Source organism: Felis catus, chromosome A1 (assembly GCF_018350175.1).
Source record: "Felis catus isolate Fca126 chromosome A1, F.catus_Fca126_mat1.0, whole genome shotgun sequence".
Taxonomy (NCBI): domain Eukaryota; kingdom Metazoa; phylum Chordata; class Mammalia; order Carnivora; family Felidae; genus Felis; species Felis catus.
Genome location: NC_058368.1, coordinates 99,017,086 through 99,029,563, shown reverse-complemented (window position 1 = coordinate 99,029,563; position 12,478 = coordinate 99,017,086). Strand labels below are relative to the sequence as shown.

General features: G+C 36.9%; 2 long non-coding RNA genes across 19 annotated transcripts in view; one reads left to right on the top strand and one right to left on the bottom strand.

Annotated features, from left to right (window-relative positions):
* LOC109499940 overlaps positions 1-12,478 on the bottom strand; it is a 224,522-nt gene that overhangs the window by 136,418 nt on the left and 75,626 nt on the right. The gene's annotated exons all lie outside the window — the stretch shown is intronic.
* Positions 523-12,478, top strand: part of LOC111560548 — an 86,764-nt gene continuing 74,808 nt past the window's right edge. The window contains exon 1 of the long non-coding RNA XR_002742544.2: positions 523-828. This is a non-coding gene — a long non-coding RNA (uncharacterized LOC111560548). The remainder of the gene's footprint in view (positions 829-12,478) is intronic.

Sequence of the window (12,478 nt, the reverse complement as noted above, 5' to 3'; positions counted from 1 at the left end):
GATTAGTAGCTTCTACACTTTTGGTAGACGGGAGTAGGGAGTTGTTGAGGTAAAGAATATTTCTGGAGGCACCTGGGTGGCTCAGTCAGTTAAGTGTCTGACTCTTGACTTCGGCTCAGTTCATCTCAAGGCTCCTGAGTTCGAGCCCCAAGTTGGGCTCTGTGCTGACACTGAGGAGCTTGCTTGGGGTTCCCTACTGGCTCGCTCTTTCTCTCTCTCTCTCAAAATAAATAAACAGACTTAAAAAGTAATTCTGAATACAACTAACATTGTAGGTTAAAGAAAAAACAAGTTCCATGGAGCAGCTTAAAGAAGCTCATGAAGGAAATCCAATCCTCCAAAACTCAAAGGGTGAAGTTCTAACCCTAAATGTGACTTTATTTGAAGAAAAAGCCCTTTAAGGAGGTCATTTGAATTAAGTGAAGTCAGAGGGTGGGGGCCTAATCTGTCAGGACTGTTATTTTTTTTTCCAAGTTTACTTATTTATTTTTAGAAAGAGAAAGCATGGATGGGTAAGGGGCAGAGAGAGAAGAGAAAGAGAGAATCTCAAGCAGACCCTGTGCTGTCAGTGTTGAGCCCATTGCTAGACTCTTAACTCACCAACCATGACATCGTGACCTGAGTCAAAGTCAGACACTCAATGGACTGAGCCACCCAGGCACCCGAGAACTGGTGTCTTTATAAGATGACAAGACACCAGGGGCGTGTGCAAAAAGAAAAGACTATGTGAGGACACAGCAAGAAAGCAGTCACCTGCAAGCCAAGAGAGGACTCAGGAGAAACCAAATGTGTCCACACCTTGACCTCAGACTTCCAGCATCCAGAACTGTAAGAAAATAATTTTCTGTTGTTTAAACAACAGAGTCTGTGGTATTTTGTTAGGGTAACGTGAGATGGGTAAGACCAAGAGAATCCACACAGCCAGGACTTCAGTAAATATGACTAGAGAATAGGATGTGGGGGAAGATTTGGAGAAAGGGGACTGGCTAGCCTCATCTCTAGTGATAATGGGAATTATTGAATCATAAAGGTGGTTTGGGAGTTAAGTTTGGGCTGAAGCCTTAGAGAGAGGTCATACTTAAGCAAGCTTAGGAAAAGAATATGAAGTGAATTACAACTTGCTCTGAAATACATGCTTGTGTCCCCAAGAAATTCTCATGTTGAACCCCTAATACCCTTCCATTGGGCACCTTCATCACAGACTTCAAGCCTCCAGAACTGTGAGACATAAACATCCGTTGTTTGACACTGGTATTAAATGATCTCTGGTATTTTTGTTACAGCAGCTCAAAACTGCTAGGGTTGTGTGACTAAGACACAAACAATCCTTAAAAATCATGTGGAAAAAAAAAAAAAGATTTTTAACACAGTTCTGCATCAAATGAGCCCAAAGGCACAAGATGTAAATTCCAGTGACATCTAACTATATATAACAAGTGTAGATTACCCAATTATGAAGCACACGTGATCTATAAGGTCTTTGAACCTCACTTCCTTCATCTACTCTAGTTACCACAATATTCCCATTCTTTATTATCTCCAACACAACTGAGCAAATCAATGTACCTGTATACAATAAGCAGTATGATTAATATTTTCAGGAATTTAGAAATAAGGTACAGAATTAAACAAGGCTTATACAAGAAAAAAATCCCAGGTAGGGACACACTTAAGGTTGAGAGACAGTGCAGCAGTTAGAACTCAGATGTGTTTGGAGTCCCTGGGTGGCTCAGTCAGTTAAGCGCCCAACTCTGGATTTTGCTCAGGTCATGGTCTCACAACTTGTGGGACTGAGCCCCGCATGGAGCTCTGTGCTGATTCTCTCTCTCCCTCTTTGTTTCTTCCCCTACCCCGCTCACACACGTACTCACTCATTCTGTCTCTCCTAAAAGAGATAAACATTTAAAAAGAAGAAAAAAGAACTTACATGTGTTATATTTCCCACATCTGCTCCATAAGCTCTGCTTATGGGCTACATACACTCAGACAATTCTTATCACTAAATCCTAAGTAGCTTTAATTCACAGATTGAATTTCAGGAACTATGTAATTGGACAGTCTTTCTCTTATAGATGGTAGAATTGAAACTTAGATGTTTAACTGATGGGACACAACATCATAGACCAATCTCCTTGTAGATATGGAGCTAGACCTGAGATCTATTGACTTACAGCACTGCTTGGTGCCTAAAGCAATTGTGTACAAGGACAAGGTGGTCAGGGCAGGCAAAAAGAGGATGCACTGTCTGAACAGAAATTAAGACCAATAATAAAACTGACTACAATTTGGTCTGTTTCTAATTATCCCCACGCACCATTAACTCTAAATAATTACCATGCTAAAATACGTCTCCCTGACATAATCTTATTCGTCAACATCCTAAATGATTGTTGAGAATACTGTTTAGTTTTAATAATGGAAGCCTAAGCTTCAAAACTGCACATATTATTTAGCCTTTAATAAACACTGTGTCCTACATGCAGGTAAACTTAGAGAATCCCCGGTTGTACAGTTAAACACCTGGACTCATTTTATGTATCATAAACAGTTCAAACTATGATCAGCTGTTAAGACAGTAAAAATGCATTTTGTTTAATAACTCACCTTCAAAGATAATTTGAATAGATTCACCCCTGCTTTTAAGTTAGCTTTCATTATAAAATAAGTAAGGTCATAGTTAGTAAGACATTCAACAAATCTCTCAACAAACATCTTTGGGGCTAAGAAAGTTTCATTACAACATATGTTTAAAAAACACATGAAAGTTCCCTGTTTTATCACATGGCTTAATGTAGGAGAAATCATGAAGCCTCATCTAAGCTGAGCACAGTGAAATACCATGTCTAATAACCTGCATTCTCCATTCTAGTCTCCATATTCTATCAAAGGACAACCTGAAAACAGTCATAGACACACACACACACACACACACACACACACACACACACACACACACACACGTGTATGTATACAGCTATATGTGTATTTATGACCGTGTTTCCTACTACTTGAAAAAATGTTCTGGACTTTACTACAGGATCATTAACTTACTCGAAACTATTTATTTAAAAAACAGTTTAAAATTACCTCCACTTATTTAAAACTTTTATAATTTTGAATCCAAAGATTCCAGCTGCCTTTTGTTATTATGGACTTACTCAATTTTTCATAAACAAGTTTCTCAAGAATGAATTTCCTTAAGACAAAAGCAATAAATCAAAATTTCTTTAAATCAAAATCTTGTCTTAAATTATTTAAATGTCTTTAAGTCAAAACATTGTAATAACATTTCAGACAGAGGTACAGTTTACTATGTGGATTTTAACTATACAAAGAGACAGATATGAGAATAAAACTTCTATACTAAAATAAATCCAGATTTCTATGTTAACCCACTGGAAAATACTGAAGAGAATTGAAGTTTCAACTATTGTGTCATGGTAAAAGCTGTCTCTAAACCCCCAGGACACTGAGTGTGGGTGCTGAGACCTTTGTGAAAGCTTCATTTCACTTCAGAGTAAAATGTGTGCCTTAGAGAGACATGTGGATGGAGAGAATCCATTCAAAGCCATTTGAATTGAAAGTACTTTTCCCTATCATTTTTTAAAGATTAAACTCTTCCTTTTCTTGTTTTGATAAATATACTACTGCCATTTACTTAATGCCAGAGTAATTTTGTTCAGTTTGTACCAGTGAAGTCTTAGAGAGAGGGAGAGCCAGAAGGAGGGAGGGAGGGAGTGAGGGAGGAAGGGAGGGAAGGAAGGAAGGAGAGGAAGAGGGGGAGAGAGAGAGAGAGACAAAAGCACTAGCATTTTTTTATTAAAGGAGGCAAAATTCAATCGCCTGCACAATAAAATCACCATTACTGTTCTACATTTAGTCAGCACAGTTTAATTTACCAATGACTAGGTTCATACATTAGAGAAATATTAAAAGGTGTCCTTAATGCCCAAGTCACTTACATTATTGTAATTGCTAAATTCACAATTTAAGGACCTTCCAATGCAATGTAAAAAGAAATTACAGAAGCTTTTATTTGCAAATCTCTGGTTTCAATAGGGGGAGCATAACAAAAATGAGTAAAGCATTTTTCTCCCTAAAAGATTATCTTCTAGTAAGGAAAAAAAGGCAAGATAAATTTGGGTTTTTTCTTCTTTTAAAAATAAAAAAAAAAAAAAAGGCATGCAACCTAATAGTATTATACTTACAACCCAGTAACTATTCATTTAAGCACCACTCAGATTTAACAGGGGTTAACTTTTTGCCATATGTAATTTGTTTTTAAAAAAATAAGATGTTAGGTATTTTTCACTTGTTAAATATATGTACCTTTTACTTCCTCCACCTCAGTCCTCTCCCACCAAATTGCCACCCTGAAGTTCGGAATATCCTTCCGTGAATGTACTTACAGCAATGTATAGTACTGTTTTGTGCAGTTTTTAATTACTAAATGGAAAACATAGCTCTATTTTAATTTCTAAATAAAGTAGTCTAGCCTTCTCTTTCACCCATTATCAAATATCTGTTATCAAAATTTTAGTATTTAAAAAATTGCTCTATTTGGAAAGTGAAAGTGTTCTATTATCTGTGAATGACTGATATAGATACGAATTAATCCATATTAAATAGAGGAAAAATGGTTACATAGTGAACAGAAAAGTGATGAGGATGTTACCTTCACAAACAAAAATTATGAATATGTGCTTACTCTATCCTGATCATTTTTTATAATTATGGTTTCAGTGTTTACATCCAGTATGTATTTTGCTGAGGAAAGCTATGATAGGGTAGCAGTCATCATTTTGCATATGACTTTATCCTCATCTTTTTGTTATTCACTTTTACAAAATTTCCAACAATTCTTTTATCCACTGACTTTCAAATCATTCTCTGCTGAAACTCAATTATGTGAATACTCTTGCAGATTATCTTTTTTAAATGTCAACTGTCCCATCTCTGCTATAATTTTATCAGTGGCTTTGTTTGTAATTTATACTTAATACCCCTTTTATTAACTTTCTAAAATTTTTTAATTGGCAATTAGTTTACATTGTCTTTTCTTTGTTTCCTGCGACATTAACCACATCAGATTATGAGGAAAGACTTATCAACAAAGATTATAACAGAAAAAATGACTGCAATTTAGATACACTTTATAATAATTCAATTCATCAGTAAATAACTGCACAATTTTTTTTTTATTATGAAATACCAAGATGGCCTACTGCTCTTCTTACTTTGACTAAATTTTAGACGCCTTTCTTCCTGACTTCAGGCCCCTTGACCTCCCTTTTCTTAGAGTGTTTACTCTAGAAGATTGACTGCAAACTCTGTTTTGCCCACTTTTACATATATGTGCATCTCCTTTAAAAGTCTCTTGCCAGCTTTAAGACTCAGGAAAAATCTTCCTCAAATATCTGGAACCCATCTTTTTGAAATGTAATCATCCAGGAAGATAATACCCCCATCTATAAGTCTTTCTGGAAAGATAAGAGACTAACTTCAGTGGGTATCCTACTGCAAAGCAGAATTGCTATAATGAAGGTACCAGCCGGAAGATACCCTTTCCACATGGTCAAGGCTCATTAGCAAACAAAAGTAGCCTGTGATATCCCCACCTGGCGCCAGCCCTTTAAACTCTCTTTCCTCTATTTCATTAGTTTTCAGCAAAGCCTTCCTTGCCTGTTGAACTTGTCTGAAAAATTTTTCTTCAACAAGGTTTTCCCCAATTCATTTTATTAACTGCCAGAACTTCTATAATGAATATTCTGCTAACCACAAATTCCTGAATTTCAGTATGTGGCAATGTGGAGAATCCTAGTGTTTTTTTTAAAGGGCAGTCAAGATGCCTTGAAATGAACAAAATGTCTTTATGAACATATTTACTGCTTAACCTCCATAGTTATGTAGTATTTTTATCATTCAAATAACAATGTTTGATTTTTAAAAACAGGTGTCCTGCTTTACATTTTTATTTCTATAATACCTGACATAATACCTACTGCATAAAATTTATCTCAAAAATGTGTGATGTTCTACGATTATAGCCATTTGATTCCTAGATTCTACATCTCTGAAAAATGGCTAAAATATAATGACAAGTTATATGAAGTTAAATGTATTTACTTGTGTTTCAGATAGCACAGCTACACAAGACATGAAATTAACCTAAGAGTCCAACTGTAGGGAACTGGTTGAGTAATGGTTAATAAAAATTTATTCAATGGGATCACCTGCAATATATATGCCAATATACTTGATTAGAGAAATGAGTGATTAACAGAGCTGGAGGTAGGAAATACACAAGGTGAAACTGTGATATCTCAATGGCAAACGGAAGCCATCCTTGAATTTAGGTTTTAACAAAATAGCATAGAGCCAGTTTGAACGGGACAAAATGAAACAATTTGAATACACAATTAATCATACATATAATCATAAATATCTGTAAATATATATATAAATACATAACTATATGTAAATACTATGTAAGTACAGGGTCAAACACACTAGTATCAAAAACTTTTGAGTTCCTTCTGATATTTTAATCCAGGAAAAAGAAAAGTAAATCCAAAATCAACTAATTTTATGAAGTCAGAGGAAACTTAGCATCAACTACTTGTCCTGAAAATTATTTGAAAGGAAATAATTAGACATTTATCCTGACTTTTTGTACAAATAATTTCAGTGTAACCCAACCAACTCAGTTTTTAAGAAAGAAAAAAATTATTTTCGAGAGGTAAATTCCAACTAATGTGCACTGATCAAGTTTAAAAAAACCATTATGTTATAAATGCAGTGAAATCAGCAGCTCAGACAGTATTTATAGATATATTAAACCATTAGATGAAATGTTAGGATAGTTACAAAAGAGGGTTCAGGATGCCACGAGCTGAACCCAATGATTAGTCGTAGACTTTCTAAGTATACGATAAGCAGACATCGCACGCATGTCTCAGGACTCCATGCAATGTAAAGATTAAAATACCACCTATCAAGTATTTTGCCAGAAAAAGAAACGTCTAATCTAAATGTAATCAAGACTGTAGAGCCAAATTACATTATGATAAAAACAAACAGGAAAAGTTAATTCATGTAACAGAGAATGAAACAGATACAAGGAGAATGGAAATGCTCTGCAAGACATCTATATTAATTTTTTGTGGATGGTGTAACAATTTACAAAAAACTTAGTGGTTTAAAGTAATACAAATTTCCTGCCTTAGGGTTCTCTAAGTCAGAGGTCCAATGTCTATGAGCTATGGTCAAAATACTGGCGGTAGTACATTCACTCTGGAGGCTCTACTGGAGAATCCACTTCCTTCTCTTTTTTCGCTGACAGAAATCCCCAAATTCCTTGTTTTGTGGCCCTTTTGCTCCATCTTCAATGCCAGAAATACTATGTTTCTCTGACCACCCTTCTGAATCACATTTTCCTCTGAATCTCCTCTCTTGCTGGTCTCACAGTTTGAAGTACACTCGTGGTTACATCGTACACACCTGGATAACCAAGGAAACTTCTCAACTTGAGGTCCTTAATCACAGCTGCAAAATCTCCTTTTCCCTATAAAGTAACATATGCACAGGTTCTGGGGATTAGGATATGGACATCTTTGGGGACTACTGTTCTGCCTACCTCAACAAACGACTCATTTTCCTTAATGAATCAGTGCAATTAAAAAAAGCTGAGAGTAGAGATGATTGTTCTAAGTTTAGGTATAATTAAGAGACATAACAAAATACTCTGTATGGTCCTTTTAAATACTAATTCAAATTTTACAAGGTAATTTTACCAGAAGCGATGACTGCATTTTGCATTGTGGGCAAACGAGAAAATATCCCTATATTTTAGAGATCTATCATTCCATAGTTAATATATGATATGCCTTTCCAGGTAATGCCTACATGTGTGCACATACACACACATGCACACGCACACACTCGTTTAAAAAAAAGAATGGATTTAAGTGTGGTTATTACCTAGGATAGCAATTATGGATAACTTCATCCCTAGTTTTATTTATCTATACTTTATGACTAGCCTAGAGTGAGAATGTGTAACTGGAATGATGAAGACTCGTGATGAAAATGAGAAACCACCAACAGCATAGATTTATATATTCCAAGACTCAGAGAAGCTAACATGTATTGAGTATGTAGTTTGTGCCGGACAATATATCAGAAGTTTTGTATACATTTTTTTAAGTTTATTTCTTTAATTTGAGAGAGACAGAGAGAGCGCGCGAATCCCAAGCAGGCTCTGGTCTGTCAGCACAGAGCTGGACTCTGGGATCCAACAGACCATGAGATCAGGACCTGAGTCAAAACTGAAAGTCTGAACTGAATGAGCCACCCAGGTGACCTGGAAGCTTTGTATATATTTCCTATGATCATTATGGCAGTCCCATGAGCCTTATACCATAATCCCCATAAGGTAAGTTCCTCAGCATCCTACTTTCAGTAAATAATCACTTTGGATTTAAATCCCTCTCTCTCTGGTTTTGAATCCCAATTACTTTTTGAAATGCTGTGCTAACACAACTGCTTCATCCCCGCACTCAGAACAGGCTTATGCACAAGCTGAACAGAAAGAGCTCCATTCACTTATACAAGCTACATATTGATGTAGAAAGCTGTCACTTCATTTTGAACCCAGCTTGCACTATGGTTCTCCATAAGCTTGAACAAACTTGCCATCACTAAAATGTTTTTAATGTTTATTGACTTTTAAGAGAGAGAGAGAGAGCACGCAAGTGGGGGAGGGACAAAGAGAGAGGGAGACACAGAATCCTAAGCAGACTCCAGGCTCTGACCTGTCAGCATAGAGCCTGGAGCAGGGCTCGAACTCAGGAACCATGAGATCATGACCTGAGTCTAAGTTGGACACTGACTGGGCCACCGAGGTGCCCCTGCCATCCACTTAGAAATAAGTATCATTTAAATGACATTGCCAAACTTGCTCCCACTCTTCTGAAGCAGTTTCACTTCTGGGATTATTTGCAATTCCCTCAGGCCTACTGGAACTCTGTGGCTGTACTGCACACACTCTCAGAGAGATGGGCTGGAAAACAGTCTCTTCCCCTCCAGGCATGACACCTGATTCCCCAAAGTTCATTCACTGCTCCACTACTCTTCTTTGATGCAGAGCATCTGGGTGACATCTCATTTGTTGTCATGACGCTCAACAAAAAAAGTGGGGCCCATTTTACACAATCATAACAGGAAAAGTGAATAGTGCATGACAGAAGAAGTACTAATTACAGAGAGAAAGCAGATTGCTTTATTTTGTGTTGCTTTGTTTTCAACTTTTTATCATTTTCTTTTCATTTTTATTTAAATTCCCATTTGTTAACACAGAGAGTAACATTAGTTTCAAGTGCAGAATTTACTGATTCATCACTTACATGCAACACCCAGGGCTCATCACAAGTGCCCTCCTTAATACCCATCACCCAGTTAACCTATCTCCCCACCCACCTTCCCTCCGGCAACCCTCAGTTTGTTCGCTATAGTTAAGAGTCTGTTTTTTGGTTTGCCTCTCTTCCCCCTGCCCCAGGATCATCTGTTTCTTAAATTTCACATATGGGTGAAATCATATGGTATATTTGTCTTTCTCTGGCTGACTTACTTCGCTTAGCATAATACACTCTAGCTTCATCCATGTCATTGCAAATGGCAAGATTTCATTCTTTTTAATGGCTGAGTAACATTCTACCATCCCCTCCCCCCCACCCACCCACACATACACCACATCTTCCTTATTCATTCATCAGTCGAGGGGCATCTGGGCTCTTTTCATAATTTGGCTCATGTTGATAATGCTGCTATAAACACTAGGGTGCATATATCCCTTCAAATCAGTATTTGGATAAATACCTAAGTAGTACAATTGCTGGATTGTAGGATAGTTCCATTTTTAACTTTCAGGAACTTCCATTCTGTTTTCCAGAGTGGCTATACCATTTTGCATTCCCACCAAGCGTATAAGAGAGTTCTCCTTTTTCTTCATCCTCACCAACACCTGTTGTTTCCTGTGTTGTTCATTTTAGCCGTTCTGACTGGTGTAGTTTTGATTTGTATTTCCCTGATGATGAGTGATGTTGAGCATTTTTCATGTTTCTGTTAGTTATTGTATGTCTTCTTTGGAAAAATGTCTATGTCTTCTTCCCATTTTTTAACTGGATTATTTGTTTTTTTAGGCATTGAGTTTTATGTAGCTGGTCACCCTACAAAAGCAGTACCCATCCCAACTTTCTGTGACACTGTCCTTCCAAATATCAAAACCTTTATTCAACCAAATCTGTCAAAATAAAGGCAAGGGCTGGTTTGTGGACAACAAACATTAAGCTGTCTCCACTAAAAACTAAAACTTAATAGGAGTTGTGTCCTCTGATTTAAGGATTAGAGAATTTCTATAATCAGTCCTCATGCCTTAGAATAAATTCTTACCATTTGAAATCCAAATTCTGTCTTTAAATTAATATATAATTGATATAAATCATATTAGTTTCTTTTTTTTTTAATTTTTTTTTTTTAGCGTTTATTTATTTTTTGAGACAGAGAGAGACAGAGCATGAACAGGGGAGGGGCAGAGAGAGAGGGAGACACAGAATCTGAAACAGGCTCCAGGCTCTGAGCTGTCAGCACAGAGCCCAACGCGGGGCTCGAACTCACGGACCGTGAGATCATGACCTGAGCCAAAGTCGGACGCTTAACCGACCGAGCCACCCAGGTGCCCCAAATCATATTAGTTTCAAGTATACAAAAGAATGATTTGATAATCATACATACTGTAAAATAATCACAATACATCTAGTTAACATCCATTACCATACAGTTACAATTTTTTTTCTCATGATAGGAACTTTTAAGATCTACTCTCTTTGCAACTTCCAAATATACAATACAGTATTGTTAAATTCTTAGTGAGCCTGATGTCTCTCACACTGATTACACAACAAAAGGAGATCATTTTCTTAGGAACAAATGTGTTTATACACACCCAGATTTCTAATCTATTACACAACTCTTGAACTACACAGGTTTGAACTGCACAGGTTCGCTTATACGTGGATTTTTTTTTTTTTTACAGTACAGTTACTGTAAATGTATTTTCTCTTCCTTGTGAATTTTTAAATAACATTTTATTTTCCCTAGTTTTATTGTAAGATATAGTATATAATACACATCGCATTCAAAACGTGTTAATATGTGTCAAAATACTGTGTTATCAGTAAGGCTTCCTGCAATAAAGTTTTGGGGGAGTCAAGTTACATGAGGATTTTTGACTCTGCAGGGCGTCAGAACACCCAAGTTGTTCAAGGATCAACTAGAGTCTCTATGCGTTTTCATTTCTTTATTTTTGATATATTTCCTGAATCTACCTAACTCTTTTGCAGCCCTTTTACCAGAATGTGTCTCTTCATTTCTTTAAGGTAGCTCCCTCCTACCAGGCCACCTGCTTCTGATCTTACCCTTCTTCAAATCACCTTCCACAGTAAAAAGAGTGGTTTCTCCTAAAAAGGAGATCTGCCCAATAGCTTTCCATTAAACAGGAGATACAATCCTAGGTATTTAGCATGACATATATATGATCCTTATGATTTTAGTCTTGCCAAATTTTCTTTTTTTTTTTTAATATTTATTTTGAGAGAGCAGGATGGCATGTACATACACATGCATGCAAGCAGGGGAGGGGTGCAGAGAGAGAGACAGAGAGAAAGAGAATCCCAAGCAGGCTTCTTGCTCTAAGCCCAATGCAGGGCCTGAACCCACAACAAGGGAGATCATGACATGAGCCAAAATCAAGAGTCAGACACTTAAGACACCCAGGCACTCCAAGGCTTGCCAAATTTTTAATTTCACCTATGCTCTGCATGAAATTATCCAAATCCACTTGTATTCCCCCCAACCAAAAATAAGTTCAAATCTCAGAAATACTTTGCTTCCACACATACTTCTATAGCCCATAGACATAAAAAAAAAAAAAAAAAAAAAAAAAAAAACCTCCTGCTTAGCAGCACCCTTGGACTCTCTTTAGACACTATACTGTTTGTTTTCTGAAACAGACTCTTTTTTTTTTTCTTTTTAATGTTATTTATTTTTGAGAGAGAGAGACAGAGTGTGAGCAGGGGAGGGGCAGAGAGAAAGGGAGACACAGAACTCTAAGCAGGCTCCAAGCTCTGAGCTGTCAGTACAGAACCTGACGTGGGGCTCCAATTCATGAGCCCTGAGATCATGACCTTACCCAAAGTCCAAAGCTTAACCAAATGACCCACCCAGGCGCCCCAAGAAACAGATTGTCTTAATGACTCTATGATTCTCATCCCACCTTTGGTCTTCTACTATGCCTTCATTCTCCCACCAAATGTTCTGCCTTACTCCAAGTTCTGTCCAGGTTAAAGCCTTGATCTAGGTAAAAGAGATCCCCCAAAAGAAAACTGTATTTCCTCTTTTGAGAATCACCAGACCTTTCCAC